Source organism: Spermophilus citellus (genome assembly GCF_964194105.1).
Source record: "Spermophilus citellus genome assembly, chromosome: 12".
Lineage (NCBI taxonomy): Eukaryota > Metazoa > Chordata > Mammalia > Rodentia > Sciuridae > Spermophilus > Spermophilus citellus.
Window position 1 is genome coordinate 29,880,699 of NC_138198.1, and position 11,655 is coordinate 29,892,353.

The window sequence follows — 11,655 nt, forward strand, 5'->3', positions numbered from 1 at the left end:
AAACAAAATGCAAAAATTTATACCCAAAGCTAGTAGAAGGAAATAATAAATAGTTAGAAAAGAAGTAAATCAAATGGAATAGAAAAAATAATCAACAAAACTCAGATCCAGTTTTCAAAGAAGATCAAGTTTGACAAAGTCTCAAGTAAGTTAAAAATAAGAGAATATTCAAATAATTGAAATCACAAATTAAAGAAGGGAAATTACAAGCAATGCCACAGAAATAGAAAGAATGGAAAGGGAATACTATGGGTAATTATATTGCCAACTTCTTGAATAAACTAGGAGAAACAGATACACTTCTAGAAACATAAAATCTACTAAGATCGAATTATGAAAAAATAGAAAAATATAATTGTAACTAGTAAGGAGGTTTAATCTGTAATCACAAACTTCCAAACAACAAAACATCAAGGACCAGATGGAAGCTTTCAAACTGTAAATTCTTTTTATAAATTTATTTTCTCAGGTATTTTGTTATAGTGATGGAAAGCTGACTAGTACACTGGAAAATTGAATTCAACAATCCATTAAAAGCAGTATGCTTCTTCCAGGATTTTTTTTTAGCTTTGTAGTTATATAAGAATATATATATAAAGTTTGTGTTGCTTTCCCTTTTTCAATTCTGTTTGCTGTTCTATGAGCTTCTTTGATTTATGGTTTGGTAGATGACATTAATTTGAAGAAAATTTTGTCATTATTGCTTAAAATATTTCTTTGATTCTCTTCTATTCTGTTTGCATTTCCCATCTGTTCTGTTTTTGCATGCTGTTTACTTTATTAGAGGGCTGAGCAAGTTAATCATAGTTTATGTTCTCAGTCTGTTCATTCCAACTTCCCTTTTATGGTTGCTTCTAATGCTGCTTCTGTCTTATCAAAATTTGTCTTTTATCCTTTTAGTATACCTTCTATATTTTTTTATTGATAGTCATCATGATGTGGTAGATAAAAGGAACTGCTATAAATAGCCTTTAATGATGTGTGAGAGAGAGCTGAAGCACTCCATAGTTCTGTCATAGGGTCCCTTAGTGAGTCTGTGCCTCACTCTACGAACTCATATGTGTTTCTCAGATCCTCACTCCTTAAGTGGGACAGAATGGCTACAAGGGACAGAATTGACTATTTCTTTTCTCTGAGGTCAGTGAGGCTCTGATAAAACCCCATAAGGCTAGATTCTGTTTGGTTTCTCCTGAAGGAAGACCTTGTTGAAACGAACAATATGTCATGGTGTATTTTAGAGTGTTTTCTTTCCCCGTTTCCCTGTGTTTTAGTCAGTTTTCTCACGGCTGTGACTAAAGGACCCAACCAGCACAATTATAGAAAAGGAAAAGTTTATTTGAGGGCTCATGGTTTAAAAGTCTTAGTCCATAGAAAGCCAGCTCCAATCCTCAGGGCTTGAGGTAAGGCTGAACATCACAGCAGGAGCCAATGGTAAAGGGAAACTTCTCACATCATGGTGATCAAGAAGCAGAGAGAGGGACTCCACTCTCCAGATACAAATATATACCCAAAGCCATGCCCCAATTCTCACCTCCTCCAGCCATACTCTACCATTTCAGTTACCACTCAGTTAATTCCTATCAGGGGATTAACTCACTGATTGGGTTAAGACTCTTACAACCCAATCATTTCTCCTTGGAATCTTCTTGCATTTTCTCACACATGAGCTTTTGGGGGACACCTCACATCCAAACCATAACACCTTGCCAGAAGCATGAAGTGGTTTTTCTCTGATAGTGACTCTGAGAATGTGGTTGAACACCTGTAGATAAAACTCACAAAGCATAGGGGACCCAATGACTGGGTATATCTAGAGTTTTAACTCTCAGACTTCTTTACACTGAGCCAATAGAAATTTCTAATTTACTACAGGCTTTCCTATTTGGTACTGGCTCCCAGGAAATATCAAGCTTGTATGTTTTTGTTGTGGTATGTTGCTAGTATCTGTATCTGCTTATTTGTTTCAACTTTGAGATAAGTGATTTTTCTGTGATCTACTTTGTGTTAAGAATATATGAAGATTTTTTGTTTGTTTGTGGTTTGTTCGGATTCTTCCTTGTTGCGTATGTTTTTCATCATTATACTGAGATTATAATGAATCCAAAGGCCGTCTGAAGTACCAACATGGTGCCTGAATCAGATCAAGCCATTCTGGAATTCTTTCTGTAGGTGATAATTGGATAGTCTGCAGTTGGAAGCACATGATTACTGGTACCTCTTACAGAGCAAGCAATATCCTAAGCAGTCAGAACTACAGGCCAACAGGCTATCAGTAATTTGGGGACACAGGATGGTGACATCAGTAGTAATTTTTTATTGTAGTTATTATTCTTTCCAACTCCGGAATCTCTACCAGTTCCTATTTATCTATGTCTTTATTGATTTTTCTATTTGGTCAGATATTATCATATTTTTTTTAAATGTGTAGGTGTGGTTTGCATGGTATACATTCTTTGCATGGGTGTGCACAAGTTGACTTAAAATCTTTATCTATTGATTTTAATACCTAAGCCATCTCAAGATGTCCAAACCCAGGGCTGCAAAGGTCCCAGACTGCTTCTTTCTGATCCCAAAGAAAGATCATGGGAGACTCAATGGAGAGGGTTGAAACATTTTATTTCTCATGCACTTGGTGGTGGCATCTCATGCACTTGGTGGTGGCAGAATGGAGTGTTGCAGGTGCCTATGAACAGGGGCAATTATACAGGACAGAATGCTAGCCAACTGAGCATATGGGTTTCTTCATAGGTTTTATAAGGACTTTACTACCAAGGTCATTCTACTTTGATACCCAACAAAGACTAAAGATTTTATCCCCAACACAATCTTGGAGTCCCTCTTAGTTGACCTTCAGAAACAAGACTTCTACTTACTGACTTATATTTACCCCATCGGACATTATCTATTTTTTTTCTGTTTCTTTATATATCTCATAACATTTTAATTTGAGAACTGAGTATTTTAGATAATATTCTGTGATAACACTGATGTCAGAGTCTTTACCTACCCTGAATTTGTTTTCTTTCCCAGGTTTCTGGGTTTGTTTTTCTAATTTTTGCTTATTTATTTTGGGTACTCTGTTGACATAAGAACAAACTAACCAAACTCAGTTTCCCCTACTGACAACATAGAGCACTTGTGTGGCTTCACAAGTACAAGTAGTGATTTCTTTCTACGACTAATCAAGAAATTAATTCTACAGTAGTGGTGGGGGTCCTCTCATTTCATTCTGTTCTGCAACCACTTCCAGGTAAATAGTGGAGATAGGGCCAAAACCAATAGCATAGAGAGCAGGTTATACCCTTCTCTGTATTGAAGAGTGACTTTCAGGCTGTGTCTATCTCTACTCCATTTTGTAAAGCAGTTGTAAATTGTTAACAAAAATGGCCAAATTAAATAAAAAGTACTTGGATGCACAAGGTTATCAAACTCACAAAAGAAAAACTAGGCCCACCAGCACATCAGTCTCACCATAGGTAATCTACTTACCTGAAACACACAAAAGTAGAGATACCTAGAACCATGATACGGCAGAACATACACACAGATCATCCAACCATCTGGTTGACAGGGAAGACATGATTGTCCCCAGAGCTTCAGCTCAGCTAGATTTCCCTGCTTGATACTTCAACAGTGCCTGCCCTGGGGATCCTGGCCTAGAATAAGTTCCATGCTTTCACAGCTTTGGTGCCCTGAACAAATTCTGGCACTTAATTGTAATCTTACCTGACCACCTGCTGTGACTCTTTTGCATCTCTGGTGGCTCTCAACCTTTGCTCCCTGCAGCCTCTTTGAAACCTATGGCTGCCTTAACCCTTTTTTTGCCTTTTTGTATCTATGTATCATTATATGAAATATGATGTGTGACTTGAGTATTAAGAGATATTAGTAATTAAGAATGGAATAAAAGAAACTGTGATTGCTTGTCTTATGGCTACCAAGTGACCCACGAGTACTGGGTAAATTGCAACAAATAAAATTGATCAGTGGATTAGAAGGAGATTGAGAGTGAGAGAGGAGGGATGGGGGAGGAAATGACTGAATTTGACAAAAATATGCTATGAGCATGTGTAAATATACCACAGTGAATTCTACCCTTATGTGTATCTAGAAAGCATCAATTACAAACAAATAAATAAATGAGCACAAGTAAAACTAGCACAGTGGAGGAAGAGAAATAAGGGAAGGGAAAAGGGGGAAGTGAAATGAGGGGGCACCAAGAAATTGAAATGGAGTAAATTAAAGTTCATGCATGTATGATTGTGTCAAAATAAACCCAAATATTATGTATAACTATAATGTACCAGTAAAAGCAAAAAAAAAATTGATGTAGCTTGTGAATTTATTGTAGAAAGATACAGACATATCTGGTCTATGTTAATGGTGTAGTTCCCTCATGGTACACAGTTTGAAGACTCAGTTGCTTACATCTTCCCCCTTATAATTTAAATGCCAATTGCAAGTTTATTTTATGAATGTTTTGACCAAGCAGCTATAAATCGGGGTTCCTAAGTTCTCCTCCTTCAATTTAGCTAATTAGCTGGAGTAGCTCACAGGACTCAGAGAAACACTTGTGTGTATCAGTGTATTATAGAGAATACTAAACCAAGTTCAGATGAAGACATGTGTAGGATAAGGTATGGGAGATTATAGAACTTCCATGCTTTATGTGGGAGCAACACCTTCTAAAAATCTCCATATGCACAGTTACCCAGAAGCCTCTTTCTCCTTCCCAAAAAGTTGGGAGATGGGTCTGAAAATCCCAACACTGGAACCCTGCCTGGAAATAGCAGACTGCCCCCATTCTAAAGCTACCTCATGGCTGACAGCAGTCAGTCAATTCTTCAGCATCAAAAAATAAAACTATCACTTTGGAGAAGTCAAGCCATTTCAGGAGCCAGGGAACAGGGAGGAAGACCAAATATATGTTTTTCAGTATCACAGATACTTTTCAGGACAAATTCTACAAATGTTATATTCCCTGCATTGTGTAATCTATGTTTTCTGCTCACTTATTTTCATTTTTAAAAATGTTTGTTTTTCTTTTTAAGCCTGACTTTCTAGGGGTCACCCTGATTAGTATGATTTAGTGACCTGCCAATTATCTGTAAGATTTCTTTCAATTCTTTGTGTCATTTATCTAACACTCTTTGCCAAGCATATCTGTGTAGAGATTGCCTTCAAACCTCAAGCAGTTTACAAGACAAGTTTTGCTTTTACTTCTTGCTTATGTAAGGACTCCCATTCAGTCAGGAGTAAGTGACTAGTGCCTCATCACCTTCTCCATCTTTCCTGCTCTTGGGAACTGTTTTGCACCTACCTATATCAAGCTTTTCTGATATTCAGGAATATATAAAGTTTTAATAAATAGTTTCCTATTATCATCTTCTCTCCCTGCATTCCCTTTAAAAATCCTGGCCAGGCTTTATTTACCCCAACTCAAGTGATGAGCAGCTCCAATGTATGTAAAAGAATATCTATCTATCTATCTATCTATCTATCTATCTTTCTATCTATCTATCTATCATTTTGTGAATATGCTGAAGGCAGGGTTTAGTTCCCTTTATTCAACTCCTTAAATGCTAATCTCTGCATTTAATCAAATAGCCACAATTGTTATCCTGCGAATGGAGACTTTTTCAAAATACTGGAACTACAGAGAAATTTTTGACTTTGCTCTGGGGAGGGTGTTCTAATAAAGTTCCTAAATAGGTCAATCCTGTCCATTGACTGAGAGACTGTCAATAACTACCCTGACACTGAGCAGGGAAGAGACGGGTGGGGATAACCTCAAACTGAAACAACCCAAGTCCTGTTGGCTTACTAAGGCTTAGTCATTTTTGTTGGATAGAGGATTTTTAGTTTGTGTCAAGGAGAACAGCTTGCCACTATACTCTCTTTGCCATTTGGGTGTCATTACTCCAGTGTGATGTGGTTGTGAGAAAGGCTCCCCTGAAGAGGGTAAGTGCACTCCTGGGCCTTAACTCACTCACAGCCTGGTGGCCATTAAAAGAGAGTATGTGCTTTTCCCTGCTTTCCTACAGGCTTATTAGATATAAACAGCATGACATGTGCCTTTTCCTAACCTCGTACTCATTCACTCTTAGTCTTACTGGTCTCAAAAGACAGACTGCATTATTAAGACCAGGATACCTCACTATAGCTGTCCAAGATCAAACAACATACAGGTTAAAATATCATTGAGGAGCCATCAAAATGACAAATTCCCAGGGCCAGGTTGAAAATGCCTTAGGTCACCTAAAACCAGTTAACATTCCTAAACTCTAGTCCACCCCTACTGTTAATATTAGGATGTCCAGTCAAGTCCAGGTCTTTGGAATTGAGCAAGACACAGAACAGGCAAAGCACAGATTTATTGAAGGTGGAGATAGGATTCCATTAGGTAGAAGAGAGTTGGGGGTGGGGAGAGAGAGAGAGAGGGGTTCAAGGCCCCAATGTCTGGAAATTTGAGTCTTGTATTCTGAGTTGCTGGGTGTTCTTTTCCCGGATATAGACCCAACTGAAGACCTTATCCCATTTGCTCCCATTGGTTACCTTATAATACCCGATTAGAATATTTTCCATTTTTCTCCACACTGGTTACTTTAGAAAACCTAATTAACCCCAGTTGGTCATTTTAAAATTTGAACCTGTGGAAGGAGTGATCCTGGTGATAAGTCCTTGGTGGCAGGAGTTGTGATGGTAATGGGATTTACTGTAAACAAGAACAGGACTCCTCTCCTTATCCTCCAGCAGACTCTTTCTTTTTATTTTATTTTATTTTTATAGTTGGATACAATACCTTTATTTCACTCATTTATTTATTTTTTTATGTGGTGCTGAGGATCGAACCCAGGGTCCCGCACGTGCAAGACAAGTGCTCTACCGCTGAGCCACAACCCCAGCCCTAGCAGCCTCTTTCTTATACCCTGTCTCTTCCATCTTGGTGTCCCTGAACTCCTACTTAATACTACCACTCTTACACAGAAATAAAACTTGCCCCCTTGTTTGTTCAGAGTCAATTTGACACTCTTGGTCAGTGCAGTGTCTCTGTTCTGCTCATGTGAGAAGTCCCCCTAAAGGGTCTTATTCCCTTTGCAGTTCTACATTGATCTGATTTTTCTGATAGCATGGAAACCCACCCAGCTGGTCAAGGTTAGACAAGGTTAGTGATCCTCCCAAGACTCCTAGAAACTGCTTTTGTTCTCCTGGTTGCTTACACTTTTGGACCTTGATAGAAGTATTCTGCCACTGCCATTGAAAAGTCTGGCATTTCCCAATTAGTAGGAAAAATACATTTCTTCTGTTGAATTTAATTGTTACATTTCTGACACCTGTCATTTCATATCAGCTAACATCAGATCTAGCTCAAATTGTATAGTAGAGTTAAACCAGGTTTCTTCCATCAACAATTCATGTACTCTTCAAAAAATATTGTTGGTGGGGGGTGAACAGGACATGTGTAATGGAGTTCATTATTTTATACCCTTGAGCACTCATCTCTATAATTTGTACTTAGAACTTCAATTCATGAAGAACTATATATGGAAATAGAAGAAGGCAATTATAACTCACTGCAATAGATAAAATAAGCAGATCCTCATGGGGTGAGAATAAGGTAGGGCAGAAGAGATAAGAAATAGGTAGAAAGGAAATAAAGGAAGGAAAAGGGAATAAGGTTTTAATTCAAAAGTTCTGCATACATTTCCAGGCATGTCATTCCCGATACCAATCTCTCCTGTAAATAATTCCCATCCCTGGGGCATCTGTATGTTTGCCTGCACACTGGTAATTAACCGCACCCCAAATAAATATTATAAGCAAAGACACATAAAAATATCTTGAAGAACCTATAATTAAGAGGACTTTCTAATATTATATATTGATCATTATTTCTAGTAGTATATATATTGATCAAATAATGAAGATCACACTGGCCTAAAGATTGAGAGACTGGCAAGACCATCAAAAACTGTTCTGAGATCAGTGTACTGATATCATTCCTATATACTTTTCTCTACCCACCCCTCTCTAAATTTACTTTAAAAGAAGAGCCAGGAACCCTTCAAACTGAACCTATCATTCAGATGGCCCACATTGTCCCTTGAATGAGTATTCTTTGCTTTACCCCCAAAGGTGATTCTTTCTTATGATGATCCTTCTTCTCCCTTAAACATGAATTAAGTTTCCTAAACAATGTCTGTGACTCTGACTTGTGCATGCTGAATTCCTTTCCATCACATATGCCAAGAACCCTGCTGGTCTTGAGTAGAGTTCCCCTTCTTTCAAAGAACTCACTGGACCCTTTGTTGGAGACAACTCTTCTTCTGTGGCAAAAAGGGCATGCCAGCAAGAGCTTTGCCTTCAAGACATCTTGCAAGTATGGCTTCATCATCAGAGAAGAGAGAGAAATGTGGAAGAAGGTAGTGAAGAATTGCCAGAGAAGCAGGGAACCTGACTTAGGACAAGTGGGGTCCTTGACATGTATTTTTTTTTTCAAAGAGAGAGAGAGAGAGAGAGAGAGAGAGAGAATTTTTTTAATATTTATTTTTCAGTTTTCGGCGGACACAACATCTTTGTTTGTATGTGGTGCTGAGGATCGAACCCAGGCCGCACGCATGCCAGGCGAGCGCGCTACCGCTTGAGCCACATCCCCAGCCCCTTGACATGTATTTTGAAAAAAGAATTTCAGCATAGAGACTTATTTAGGAAAGCAAAGAATACATATTCAAGGGAGGATGTGAACCATCTCAAGAGTGGGGGATGTGTGTGGAGGGTTCCTGACTCACCTGTTAAAGAAATCTTGGTGGGAGGAGGATAGGGGAATGTATGTAGAGATGTCAAGTCTGGTGGTTACCAGAGTATTTAGGTAATCTGTATATTATCAGGATCTTTAGGCTGACATGGTCTTCATTATTGGACCAATAGATAATGCTGTAAATTTCTGTAGATTATAGATTTTTTAAAAAGTCATATTTCTCTTAATCTTTTCATTGGTATATTAACTAACAGTGCACAGGTTAATTCTCATAAATGGATTAATTTATGGTAATGTTAAGATTTATGTATTTAGGATTTAAGAAATTTGGGAGTAACAGACCAGGGACAGAGAATAGTTTGGGGAGTCGCAGGCCCAACAGTCTATGTGAAAACTCAGATTAAGATTGAATTACCTTGTCCTTCCTTTATGTGTCTCCTCTACCTGTCCTTTATTTCTCCTATTTTATCTCAGTTTTAAATACTAGTAATGATTTTGTGCATCCATAAACTTGTTGGTCCAATAAAATGACTAGAAAGACTCCAGGACTGCTGAGTCTCTGCATGCTCTCTGTCAGGGCGTTGCTTGTCTACCTCAGGGGAGGGCGCATGGAGTGAAATAGTTACTTGGCAACATGAAGCTGCCCCTCCAATGTATAAACATTTTCTTCCCCATGTTTTACAAATTATCTTTCTTAATTCAATATCTCACAAGAACTGGTAGAGAACTTTTATTTTATGTTTGGTGTTTCAGTTGACTTTTTTTTTTTGTCACTGTGACCAAAAGACTTTACAAGAACAAGTAGAAGAGGAAAAATTTATTTTGTTGCTCATGGTTTCAGGTCTCAGTCCATAGATAGCTGTCCATTTGTTCTGGGGCCAAAGTGAGGGAGAACAGCATGGTGGAAGACTGTGGTGGGGAAAAGCAGCTCAGGACATGACCACCAGGAAGGAGAGAGAGAGAGAGAGAGAGAGAGAGAGAGAGAGAGAGAGAGAGAGAGAGAGAGAGAGAGTACTTCATCACAAGGACAAAATATATACCTCAAAGGCACACTCCCAATGATCCTGCCTCCTTGAGCTACATGCTATTAGGTAATCCTTATCAAGGGATTAATTTACTGATTAGGTTAAGGCTATCATACCCAATCATTTCTCCTTTAAACCTTCTTGCATTGTCTCACACATGAGCTTTTGAGAGACACCTCACATCTAAACTATAAAAGTCTATAAAATGTTTTTCATAATAGCTACTTACTCTTGCAAACCAAATCATGTCCATGTCACCATGACCCTGACCAACCACCATAAAAAGAGTGGCCACTTTACACTTCTTACCTCAATGGTTTTATTGAGTTTGGTTTATGTACATGGTGGTTTTAGTATCATATAAACAAATGTTTGTGTGGTAAATTTCTGCTCACAGTGTACTATCTATTTAGAACACAAGAGTTTCTGTTATAAGGATCTCTGAAATCTTTCTAGCCCTACAGCTGCATATGTAAAGTGATCTTCTTATACAGACACTGCAGGTTTCCAAAGGTATTGTTTTCAACTTGTGTCAAACATTTATCAGCTCAGAATTGGAAAAAATAAGCAAAGCACAATTTTCATACCATCGTTCTCCCTTCACTTTAAAATCATGAGAATTAATAATTTTGATTGTTTTGTTAAAATCCTATATTATGTCTTCAGAGTGCTGCCACTGAGAAGTCACAATGTGATAAAAAAGATACTTCTTTATCACAAAGTACTTCAAAAAAAAGAAAAAGAAAAGAAAAAAGAATAAAAAGAGTAAGGAAGGGGATTATGATTCTGCTATAGTTATAAAACATTTACTTACCTCATTAGTCAAGGGAGTAGATGAGATCACAGAATGTGCAAACTGAAGCAAAACTGTTTTGTTGTTGTTGTTGTTTTGTGGGGAAGGGGAAGTGCTGTACCTATATAAGACAGTTATCATCTGCATATCCATAGATAAGAATTACTTTGCATCGCTGTAAGTTATCCATAACTGTAAAACATTCATATGTGATAAAGAAGATACTTCTTTATAACATTGTGACTTTTCAGTCGCTACACTCTATAAAGAAGTACTAATTCCCTGGGGGAATGGAGTTACTGGTCTTTGTGAGTTTGAATCATGTAGACTGCATCAGTGTGAATATTTCATAAATTTCAATCCACAGAGTCCATAGCTCCACTATGCATAGGTAATGGTACATTGCTGCTAACATCCTCTATACACTCACATCAAGTCTTTAAGTTTCTTTATTCAGGCTGAAGATGCTATTCTGGGAGAAGCAGCATGGTACCCTCCTTGAAGAGACTAATATGTAAAGAAATTAAAATTATCTTTCACTAAAGTGACTAGTCCTAAACTCTCCTGATGTGCCATCTGGAATTGTGCAAACATCTGTGATCCAAAGGAACCCCAACAGCTCCTGGTAGATTTTGGATGGTCTCTGTGGGAGGCTTCATACCCTGCAGGCACGTGCCCATCATCTTGGTGCCAAGGGGCAGGCAGACAAGACTCCCTTAGTGTCACATCTGCTCACTTCTGCATTGACCACCTGCTGAGAGCTCAGCCAAGAGGTTCAGGAAAACAGGCAGGAAAGAGGGCAGCAGATGCAACACAGTATCTTGATAAGGCCTGTCTGTGGTGGGAACAATGTAGGTAAAATGCGTGCTTCAGTGGAAAAGTGCTCAGTGTCTATGTAGCACACTTTTCTAGGTAATCTGAACCAGATTCTATAAGAGCTGTTTTACAGTTGTGGATAACTTATAACGATGCAGAATAATTCTTGTCTATAGATAGGCAGATGATATCTGTCTTATCTAGGGACAGCACTTCCCCTTCCCCACAAAACAACAACAACAAAAACCCAGTTTTGCTTCAGT